Consider the following 12,277-nt stretch of genomic DNA (forward strand, 5'->3'; position numbering starts at 1 on the left):
CATATGTGCTCTTTTCTCTAACACACCAAAAAATAGTTGCATGTGTTACCTTTGCTATTATTGTCTGTGTTATCAGGGTTGTCTAACACAGCACATTTTCTGCACAAAACAAGTTTATGTTATTGAAGTGCATTGAAGGAGTAGTACAGCCAAAGCTCGTTTGGCTGTACTTCTCCTATGGATCACAGCAGTGCAGCTTGTTTTTCACTCCTGTGACCCATGTTCAGCACACATATATATATAGTGCTACTCCTTTGAGGGCTGCTCAAGGAATACGTACCCCCACCGGTTTCCCCAACCTTGCAAACGCTCCAACACTACTGTAGCACTTATGCAGCCCAGACCATGACACTCCCACCACCATGCTTGACTGTAGGCAACACACGCTTGACACCATCTGAACCAAATAAGTTTATCTTGGTCTCATCAAGACCACAGTTCCAGTAATCCATGTCCTTAGGCTGTTTGTCTTCAGCAAACTGTTTGCAGGCTTTCTTGTGCTTCATCTTTAGAAGAGGCTTCTTTTTGTGACAACAGCAATGCTGACCAATTTGATGCAGCGTGCGGTGTATGGTCTGAGCACTGACAGGCTGACCCCCCATTCTCTTCAATCTCTGCAGTAATACTGGCAGTACTTATACATCTATTTCCCAAAGACAACCTCTGGATATGACGCTGAGGATGTGCACTCAACTTCTTTGGTCGACCATTGCAAGGCCTGTTCTGAGTGGAACCTGTCCTGTAAAACTGCTGTATGGTCTTGGCCACCATGCTGCAGCTCAGTTTCAGGGTCTTGGCAATCTTCTTATAGCCTAGACCATCTTTATGTAGGGCAACAATTCTTTTATTCAGATCCTCAGAGAGTTCTTTGTCATGAGGGGCCATATTGAAATTCCAGCGACCAGTATGAGAGAGTGAGAACAATAACGCCAACATTAACACACACTAACGAGTCACATGTCACCGGAAGGGGAAATGGCTAATTGGGCCCAATTTGGACATTTTCACTTAGGGGTGTACTCACTTTTTTTGCCAGCGGGTTTAGACATTAATGGCTGTGTGTTGAGTTATTTTGAGGGGACAGCATACTTGCACTGTTATATAAGCCGTATACTCACTACTTTACATTGTAGCAAAGTATAAAAAAGATATAATAAAATACTTACAAAAATGTGAGGGGTGTACTCTAAACTCTAAAATTGAATTTTCCTTGCAAAAAGATGAGGAGCTTTCTGAATAATCTTTATTAAAAACTTTTTAAAACACCACATAGCAGTAGAGCTACAAACTACACAAGCATGAACTGGCAAAAACACATACTAATGTTTATTTAGTATTCAGTTTCTTATATTTACATCTTGGAGCCTATAATTACAGATTAATTCAAGCATATACGTAAAAATGTAAGCCATTAATACTGCTAACAAAACATGATTCACCACTGCATAACGTACAATCAAGATTAATAATATATGACATCAATAAATACGCTCATACAAGATTCTGCAGGCATATCAAACTATAGTTAAAGGTCATATTGGCTTTTTGTCTGTCCTGAAGGTTCCATTCAAATGGATAGGTGCTTCCGGGCATATTTCTGGCTGTAGAAAACGTCCAAGTCTCACAGCCACAAGGATAGTCTCTGCTGTCTGACGTTTTTATCCCTATAATCTCAGAACTAAAATATTTTTTGTGCCACATCCTCCTCCTTCTAATGTCCAGTCTATACCAGGTTTTAAGCTACCTATCAATGACAAATTAAGTACTGTTGCATGTCAGTATCTTTTTTCAGGTTCAGGGAGAAACAGGGAGAAACTTCATATAACTGTAGAGTACCAGGTCCCTGCCTTGTGCACATTGGAGGTGGGCAGCAGAAGTTGCTTTAGGCCAGGAGCTTTGTGTTGCAAGGCTACTACAAACATTTTTTATAGTTTTGTCATAGCCATAGAACAACATACCATCATCAAATCGTTTGTTTTGGCCATAACACACCATGTACTGCATTTCTTATAGTAAGGAAATATTGACGCACCCTCTGTGACGCATTCAGGTGCACAATTACCCATTCTGTGTGTAAAGTCTTACCCAGACAGTACAGATGTGCAAGTTGCTCTGCCTGTGAGACAGTTGGTACAAAAATCTAGAAAGGATTGTGTTTGATGGAGAATAACTCATCAAAGCGTTATAAGACACCTTTATTAAGAAAGCCATGGGCAGAAAGAGAACTCTCTTACCTATTAAGAAGAAAGCTAAGGTGTTCACTGCAAAGTCAGCCACTTCAAGTCAGTGGCGGCTGGTGCTCAAATTTTTTTTTGGGGGGGGGGGGGGGGGGGTGCAAACAAACTGAAAAATTCAGAAAAAAACCCATCAATTGCAACCTCACTGTGCCCATCGAATGCAGCCACTGTACCCATCAAACCCAGCCACTGTACCCATCAAACCCAGCCACTGTACCCATCAAACCCAGCCACTGTGCCCATCAAACGCAGCCACTGTGCCATCAAACGCCGCCACTGTGCCCATTAATTGCAGCCACTGTGCATTTAAATGAAGCCATGGTGCCCATCAATTGCAGCCACTGTTCCTTTAAACGCACCCACTGTGCCCATCAAACACAGCCACTGTGCCCTTAAAATGCAGCCACTGTGCCCATCAAACGTTGCCACTGTGCCCCATCAAGTGCTGCCACTGTGCTCTATCAAATGCTGCCACTGTGCCCCATTAAATAGTGCTACCTTGCGCCATCAAATACTGCCACTGTGCCCTATCAAATACTGCCCCTGTGCCCCATCAAATTCTGCCACTGTGCCCATCAAATGCTACCACTGTGTTCCATCAAATGCTGTCACTGTGCCCCATCAAATGCTGCCACTGTGCCCCCCCCACCCACTCGCTGTCTGCCCAGCACTTACGCTGTCTTGGTGGCGGGTCATGCATGTGGGTGACAGCGGCGAACAGTGGGACCTTGCAGCGTGTCAGACAGTGGCTCCTGTGTCCTCCATGCATCTCCTCCCCTCTTCCTGGTAGGCGTACAATCACAGTGCCTGTCGTTTCAGTCAATCAGGTAATGGGTAACAGACCCATGCACCTGATTGGTGGAATGGCGGTTCAGTGTTAGGAAAGCAAATATTAATTTGCTGTTCTAACACACCTAGGTGAACTGCGAGTGCAACACTCTGCGCTTGCAGTTCACCTTTTTTGAATCCTATTAGAGCCTATTTCTCTAATCAGATGCTTCAAAAATATACCCCCGCTGCTGTAATTCAGGCGCCCGGCATCCGAAAAGGGGCCGGATGCCAAAATAGGAGGTAGCGGTGGCCACCAAGGATAGATTCATAAAATTCATGATCTATTAGTCATAGAGGGGGGTGGCTCCCTTAATGGACGCACCGCCACTGCTTCCAGTTTCTCAAAACATTTCCTTTTATCCCTCCTAGACTAACCAGCCAGTTAAGGTGAAAAAACATCTTACGATCACTGGCCCCTCAGCCCTCCTGTTTTACTTACCTGAGCCTTGGAAAGTCCCGAACGCACTCTTCCTTTGCTTGGTTCATTGGATAGATTGATAGCAACACAGCCATTGGCTCACGCTGCTGTCAATCAACTCCAATGACGCAAGGGCCGGGGGGCGGGACTGAATCCTGTAATCGGCGACTATGGACGCCGAATACAGGACTCGGGAGCGTGCCCACAAGGTAATCCCCTGGGAGAGCGCTGCCCAGGGGGGGTTAACAGAAGCGAGGATGAGCCGACGAGCCGAGACAGCTGCTGAAGGACTCCAGAAGATGAGGCTCGGGCCACTCTGTGCAAAACGACCTGTAGAGTGGAGGTAAGTATGACATGCTTGTTATTTAAAAAAAAAAATATTCTAACCTTTAGTGTCACTTTAAAATTAATATCTATTTTCTCCTTTTTTTACATACTTTTTTGAAACCCAGTGCTGCCAATTTCCTTCAACCTTTATGATCCATTTCCTGTCCTGTGTACTTGCTCTGGTGTTGCCTGCTCATTTTTGCTTTGCTGTTACAACAAAAGACCATGCCCGCATATCATTAATATTACTGCTACAACAACCTTTCCTTTCCTTTTCCTCTTTCAACACCTGCTTGCTGTAGGGGTAGAAGGGAAAAGCATTGAGCACTAAGGCCTTGAGATCTTATACCCCTAAAAAAGATTGTGAGCTAATGAGGACAATATCTTCTCTTCCATGGCAACTTCTATCCATAGCTGACAGCAATTCCGCTACCTGGGGGTAATTCATAAATACTTTATATTAAGATCAATGACAGTATTGTTAAAGCTGACACTGATTTGGGTACCTTAAAAATTTTGCTGTGGGGAGCCATAATATGTAGTTCATTACAACGTGTGTTATGTATCACGCAGAGCCCCTAAAACCATTCAGCCTACATTAGCTTTTTTGTGTATGCTCGCGCTTTTCATTATTTATACTAACTTGTAAAGAAAGAAGCATTTACTACTTAACTATTAATTGTATTTTCTATTGACACCTGGGTACATTCAGAAATGCAAACTATTGTGTTTACTAGATTTTTGTCTATAAACCCATGACATTTGTGACGACATGTTCTTTTTTTCTACATTCTCTCGTGCGAATGTACAGTGAATGCACAAGTACTGACCTAAGTATTTTGGCTGAAAGTGCCATAGCTGGATCTTACCGTGTTGCCTGTTAACTAGGCAACATTAACTAAAAAAAAAATACTCCAAAATACCATATTAGATGCCAAATTACAGGTTAACTTACTAACAGGCAAACCGACATTTCACACTTCAATTAGATATTTTTAAAACCAGCTTTTAATTGAAAATGTACTTTATGCAATTAGCTTATTAAGTCGTATGTCCTTTTTATAGGACACTGATTGGTCAGTAACGTTACTAAGCAATTTATTCTACATGTTCCTCGCATTCTCAAATGTTGCTAGGCAGCTGCCAGAATTCATTAGGCAAAACCTTAAACATAAACCTGAGAAGAAGCATCCAGCAGTGATGCTTGGACTGCTGGATATAGGTAATAGAATAAGAGACCCAAACAATGTTATATAGCCTTGCATAATTTTTTCAATGGGTAGACTTAAGAGTATATGAAAATATGAAGAATTTTGTTTAAGGTGTGGTGTATGGAAATATTGAAATAGGTTATGTAGATATATCAAAAAATTGCAAACACGAATCAGAAAACTCAGGTCTGCAAGTTCAAGAATACAGTACAGACTTTTAACATCATTGCTGAATGTCAAATATAATTACTGTGAGCAGGCACATTCAGTTCAGTAGTGCTCATGGCTCACTACTGAACTGCACTAGGTGCAAGAGGAGGAGGAGTGGCAGCTGCCTTCTGATAAGTAGCCTGTGTTTACAAAAATGTCATCTGTAGACCAGTGGCGATTGGTGCTCAATATTTTGGGGGGTGCCGGCAAACCAACACCAACCCCCCTCACGGGAGATGGATGAGAATCCCCCCCATGCACAATCAGAGGCCTCCTTATCTTAGGAAGGGGGCAGATCGGGCAGACATGGATCTGGGCTGCAGCTCTTTGCTCCGGGGTTATCGCTTCTCCTCCAGGCCGAACAGGAAGTGTGTGCTGACTGAGACCCGATTGGCCTGGAGTCCTAAGACCCCCTGGCCAATCAGGTCTCAGGAATTGCTTCCTGATTGGCCGGGAGACGATACAAGAAGACAATAGCAAATATCAATTCGCTATTTTCACAAAAGTGGGTGGTCTCAGGGCGCAGTGGTCTGTGCCCTGAGCCCACCTTTTTTTGAAGCCAATTAGAGCCTCAGGCTCTAATGATGTGCTTAAAAAAAAAAACATTGAAATCCATGCGTCCGGCATCCCACATGTATTTTAGGGGGCCGGACACATGGATATGGGGGGGCTGCGCCCATGCACCCCCCTATGGACGGGCCCCCACTGCTGTAGACATAGAAAAAAAAAGAAGAAAAAAATTACAGGTAATTAAAATAAAAATAGGCATTTATCCTGCTTGAACTGTTAAAACCAATTGCGAATATGATATTATTTTACACAGATGCCCATGCTTTGATGAAGAATTAGCAGCATAATATTTCTTTTAACCAAGTAGTTTTTTATTCATAAAAAGATATAGAACAAATGCACATTTTTATACAGCCTTCACTTTCTATTTTAACCCACCACCCCAACATTTAACATACATACCTTTGTTTATATTATGTGCTACAGTTAATTTTTCCCCTATTAAAAATAATATACCATTTCCATTCATTCACTATACGTAATTCCAAGCAGAAAAGAAAAAAAATCCTGGCATCCACGAGAGAGAGGGTCCCATTATCCTTAATTCTGCATCATGCCCTTCCCTTATCTGCTAATCCAGCATTCCCATATTTTTTTAAACATTTTGGCATTTTCCCCTTTTATTATACACAAATTTTTACTTTCTTATTGTTTTATTAACCTCATCCTCCCATTCTACGAGGGTTGGTGGATTTAACGGCAGGCACCTCCTTACTATCAATTTCCTTGCAAGGAAAAGGCATCTAACTATTGCTGTTTGTCTCCCCCACATGTTATTGTCCTTTTCCATACAACCCAGTAGGCACACCTTTGGGTCTAGGACAAGAGGTATCCCAAATACCTTACTTATTTTTCTAATAACTTCACTTCAGCATCTATTTAGCTTTGGGCACCTAGTAGTGTATTTAAGTTTTGTGCTACCCTAGGCCTGACTAAACTTGTGTTTAAACCTAATTTAAATATGGCCCACCCCTTTCTGTCAAGGCCATACCCCTTCCTGTTTAAGACTAGTTCTGAGGGCGGGGGGGGCAATGTATTCCCTTAATTTGCATAGATTTCCTCTCACTTCCTGCTTGGCTATGGGGCGTGAAGGGAAATCTCATACAGCACAGTGAAGAGGGTTTGTGGTCCAGGATGAGAGAACTTTATGGGGGCGCTAGACTAATTTGCCTCTCAGCCCAGTCCGCCCCGTAAGACTGGCACTACACTAGTAGTGTAGCGCAAGCCGGCGGGGACTCTTTCCGTGGTGCTCCCCTGCAAAGTGCTGCCCTAGGCATGGGCCTTGTTGACCTAGGCCAGGATACAGCGTTGGAGTGCATAAGTGCTTGTATATGGGATCTGGATCAAAACATGCTGCATAATAATTCTTCTTTTCCTTTCTTGGTATCTGCTGCGAATATCTGAGGCATTATACATCTGTATATATATATATATATATATATATATATATATATATATATATATATATATATATATATGTAGCGCCGGTACTCCTGAAGAGTATGCGCTATGTCTGTAAATTTAGTTTTTTCCCAAGACTATAGTTGAGTCTTGGGGTTAATTGTTCTAATTTGTGGTTTTGGCATCAGTTTGGCTGGGCTGTACTAATGTTCTGCCTGGTCATAGGTGTAGGTAGCACCTTTGACAGGCATTGGAACGCAGTCTGGTTGGACGCATTGGTACCAATCTCTCTCTCTGAGCCAATCAGTGGATGCGTAGTCTCGTTGTCTATTCCAGGAGAGGGTACTTAAGGTGCATGAAGTCACGTGGTTCTGGGTTCTGGTCCAGAAGTATGTTCTGACTCCATGGCCTGGAGTGCAGATCCATCCGTTTCCGAGTCTCAGAACTGGCTAGTTCGAGGCACAGTAACTGGAAGGAGGATTCTAAAGTGGTCCGGTGCCATCGCGGGTTTTGATGAGGCCCAGCAACTTTTCATGCAACCAGGGGAGGACTCTTCGGAAGAGGGCCACGCAGGAGGCTGGCTGCTCGGTAAGAGCCTGGATGCTGAGCTGTATGGACACTAATTGAATCCGCATTTCCTACGGTATCGCCAGAGCGGCTGCAAGATTCTGGTACCGTAAGGAGGATCCTATTTTCATCCTTCTGTTACAACTAAGTTCCTGTGAGAGACTTTCTGTGTTCATCTAAAAGTTTGCAACCAAGTCTGTGGCAGAGACTTTGCTGAGTTTGATTCATTTGTCGGCTGCTATGTCCATAAAACAGGATTTATCCCACAGTGGAAATATCCAGTTGCAAGTGGCTATTCCCTGGATTATCTAGAGAGACATTTATTAAGTGTCAGCAGTTTCAAAGTGCCTGAGCTTCCATACTTATACCCTCTATTCCCAAATGAGAGACTGTGTTTCTGTTCAACGTTTTAAGCAAATAAGAATTCCTAAAGGAATTCAAGTGTCGATCTCTGCAGTTATTGGGCCATCAACCTCGGGAATCCCTAGACAAGAACGACGAGCTACAAGGCGGAGGAGGTAAACGGTAAGCCCAAGAAACCAGCGCTCCTTCGGGGGTCAGTGCTACATATATATATATATATATATATATATATATATATATATATATATATATATATATATATATATATATATATACACGCACGCACACACACACACACACATAAACCCCTCACATTTTTGTAAATATTTTTTTTTATATTTTTTCATGTGACAACACTGAAGAAATTACACTTTGCTACAATGTAAAGCAGTGAGTGTATAGTTTGTATAACAGTGTAAATTTGTTGTCCCCTCAAAATAACTCCACAGACAGCCCTAAGTGAAAATGTTCAAATTGGGCCCAAAGTGTCAATATTTTGTGTGGATACCATTATTTTCCAGCACTGCTTTAACCACTTGAGGACCGCCGTATTGCCATTGTACGTCAGCACAATGGCACAGGCAGGCATAATCACGTACATCTACGTGATTGCCTTCCAGCGGGTGGGGGGTCCGATCGGACCCCCTCCCGCTGGTTACGGCGGTCCGATTCGGTCCAGGAGCGCTCCGTGATGAGGGGATGGCCGTTGGTTTTCGGCCACCCCCTCTGGATCGCTCCTGGCCAATGAGAAGCTTCCTCCCCTGTGTATTGTTTACACAGGAAGGAGGAAGTGATGTCATTCTCCTCGGGGCGGTCTTTTTGACCGGACTACGAGGAGAACAGTAAAAGTAAGTGTGCACCAACACTACACTGACATGTAGGTACACACAGGCACACAAACCCCCCCCGATCCCCCCCCCGATCGCCCCCCGATCCCCCCCCGCCCCCCCTCCCCCCCCAGTCACAGTGTCACTGATTGCATTGATCATTTCTTTACTGATCAATGCATTCAGTGTCAGTTGTGACAGTAAAAACTGTCAGGACAGTTAGTGTTAGGTCCAGGGTAGCCCCCTATCACCCCCCAATAAAGATTTAACCCCCTGATTGCCCCTAGAGTTAACCCTTTCACCCCCTTTTGCCAGTGTCACTAAGCGATCATTTTTCTGATCGCTGCATGTGTCGCTAGTGTCGCTAGGTAGCTAGTTATTTTTTTAGGTTCACCGCCAGGTTTTTATATCGCTAGGTACCCCGATATACTACCCAATAATGTTTTTAACCCCCTGATTGCCGCTAGTTAACCCTTTCACCCCCTTTTGCCAGTGTCACTAAGCGATCGTTTTTCTGATCGCTGCATTAGTGTCGCTACAGTCGCTAGGTAGCTAGTTATTTTTTTAGGTTCACCGCCAGGTTTTTATAGCGCTAGGTACCCCGATATACTACCCAATAATGTTTTTAACCCCCTGATTGCCGCTAGTTAACCCTTTCACCCCCTTTTGCCAGTGTCACTAAGCGATCATTTTTCTGATCGCTGCATGTGTCGCTAGGTAGCTAGTTATTTTTTTAGGTTCACCGCCAGGTTTTTATATCGCTAGGTACCCCGATATACTACCGAATAATGTTTTTAACCCCCTGATTGCCGCTAGTTAACCCTTTCACCCCCTTTTGCCAGTGTCACTAAGCGATCGTTTTTCTGATCGCTGCATTAGTGTCGCTAGTGTCGCTAGGTAGCTAGTTATTTTTTTAGGTTCACCGCCAGGTTTTTATAGCGCTAGGTACCCCGATATACTACCCAATAATGGTTTTAACCCCCTGATTGCTGCTAGTTAACCCTTTCACCCCCTTTCACCAGCGATCACAGTATAAGTGTCACTGGTGACGCTGGTTAGCCAGTTAGTTATTTAGGTTCCCCGTCAGGTTTTTATATAGCGCCAGGGACCCCCATATACTACCTAATAAAAATTTGAACCACCTGATTGCCCCTAGTTAACCCTTTCACCACTGATCACCGTATAAGTGTTACGGGTGACTCTGGTTAGTTTGTTTTTTATAGCATTTTATATTCAAATCCGGAAGGCAGTGCTTGGTTTTCGGGGTCCCGTACGTGGCTAGGCTCCCAAAAAGTCCCCCACATGTGGTATCCCCGTACTCGGGAGAAGCAGCAGAATTTATTTTGGGGTGTAATTTGACTTCTGCCCATAGCATGTGTGAGCAATATATCATTTAGTGACAACTTTGTGCAAAAAAAAAAAAGTTTGTAATATTCCCGCAACTTTTGGCAAAATATAAAATATTCCATGGACTCAACATGCCTCTCAGTAAATAGCTTGGGGTGTCTACTTTCCAAAATGGGGTCATTTGGGGGGGTTTTGTGCTATTTTGGCATTTTATGGCCTTCGAAACTGTGATAGGTAGTGAGGAGTTAAATCAAAAATTTGCACCCTTAGAAATCCTGAAGGTGGTGATTGGTTTTCGGGGTGCCGTGCGCGACTAGACTCCCAAAAAGTCCCACACATGTGGTATCCCCGTACTTGGGAGAAGCAGCAGAATGTATTTTGGGGTGCAATTCCACATATAACCATGGCATGTGTGAGCAATATATCATTTAGTGACAACTTTTTGTAAAAAAAATTTTTTTTTTTTTTTTTTGTCATTATTCAATCCCTTAGGACAAAAAAAATAAATATTCAATGGGCTCAACATACCCATCAGCAATTTCCTTGGGGTGTCTACTTTCCAAAATGGGGTCATTTGGGGGGGATTTGTACTGCCCTGCCATTTTAGCACCTCAAGAAATGAGATCGGCAGTCATAAATTAAAAGCTGTGTAAATTCCAGAAAATGTACTCTAGTTTGTAGACGCTATAACTTTTGCGCAAACCAAAAAATATTCGCTTATTGACATTTTTTTTACTAAAGACATGTGGCTGAATACATTTTGCCCTCAATGTATGACTAAAATTTAGTTTATTCGATTTTTCTTATAACAAAAAGAAGAAAATATCTTTTTTTTTCAAAATTTTCGCTCTTTTTCCATTTATATCGCAAAAAAAAAAAAACGCAGAGGCAATCAAATACCATCAAAAGAAAGCTCTATTTGTGGGAAGAAAAGGACGCAAATTTCGTTTGGGTGCAATATTGCATGACCACGCAATTACCAGTTAAAGCAGCGCAGTGCGAAATTGCAAAAAGACCTCTGGTCCTTAAGGTATTTATTGGTCCGAGGCTGAAGTGGTTAACCCTCTTGGGCATGGAGTTCACCAAAACTTCACAGGTTACCATTGGAGTCCTCTTCCACTCCTCCATGACGACATCACGGAACTGGTGGATGTTAGAGACCTTGCGCTCATCCACCTTCTGTTTGAGCATGCCCCACAGATGCTCAAAAGGGTTTAGGTCTGGAGACATGCTTGGCCAGTCCATCACCTTTACCATCAGCTTCTTTAGCAAAGCAGTGGTCGTCTTTGAGGTGTGTTTGGAGTAATTATCATAATGGAATACTGCCCTGCGGCCCAGTCTTCGAAGGGAGGGGATCATGCTCTGCTTCAGTATGTCACAGTACATGTTGGCATTCATGGTTCCCTCAATGAACTGAATCTCCCCAGTGCTGTCGGCAATCATGCAGCCCCAGACCATGACTCTCCAACCACCATGCTTGACTGTAGGCAAGACACACTTGTCTTTGTACTCCTCACCCTCCTCACCTGGTTGCCGCCACACACGCTTGACACCCTCTGAACCAAATAAGTTTATCCTGCTCTCAAGCAATTGGTTCCAGTAATCCATGTCCTTAATCTGCTTGTCTTCAGCAAACTGTTTGCGGACTTTCTTGTGCATCATCTTTAGAAGAGGCGTCCTTCTAGAATGATAGCCATGCAGACCAACTTGATGCAGTGTGCGGCATATGGTCTGAGCACTGACAGGTTAATCCCCACCCCTTCAACCTCTGCAGCAATGCTAGAAGCATTCATACATCTATTTCCCAAAGACAGCCTCTGGATATGATGCTGAGCACGTGCACACAACTTCTTTGGTCGACCATGGAGAGTCCTGTTCTGAGTGGAACATGTCCTGTTAAACCGCTGTATGGTCTTGGCCACCTTGCTGCAGCTCAGTTTCAGGGTCTTGACAATATTCCTCTAGCCT

Source organism: Lithobates pipiens, unplaced genomic scaffold (assembly GCF_037356315.1).
Source record: "Lithobates pipiens isolate NorthernLeopardFrog02 unplaced genomic scaffold, aLitPip1_a1.2 Scaffold_13, whole genome shotgun sequence".
Classification (NCBI taxonomy): Eukaryota; Metazoa; Chordata; class Amphibia; order Anura; family Ranidae; genus Lithobates; species Lithobates pipiens.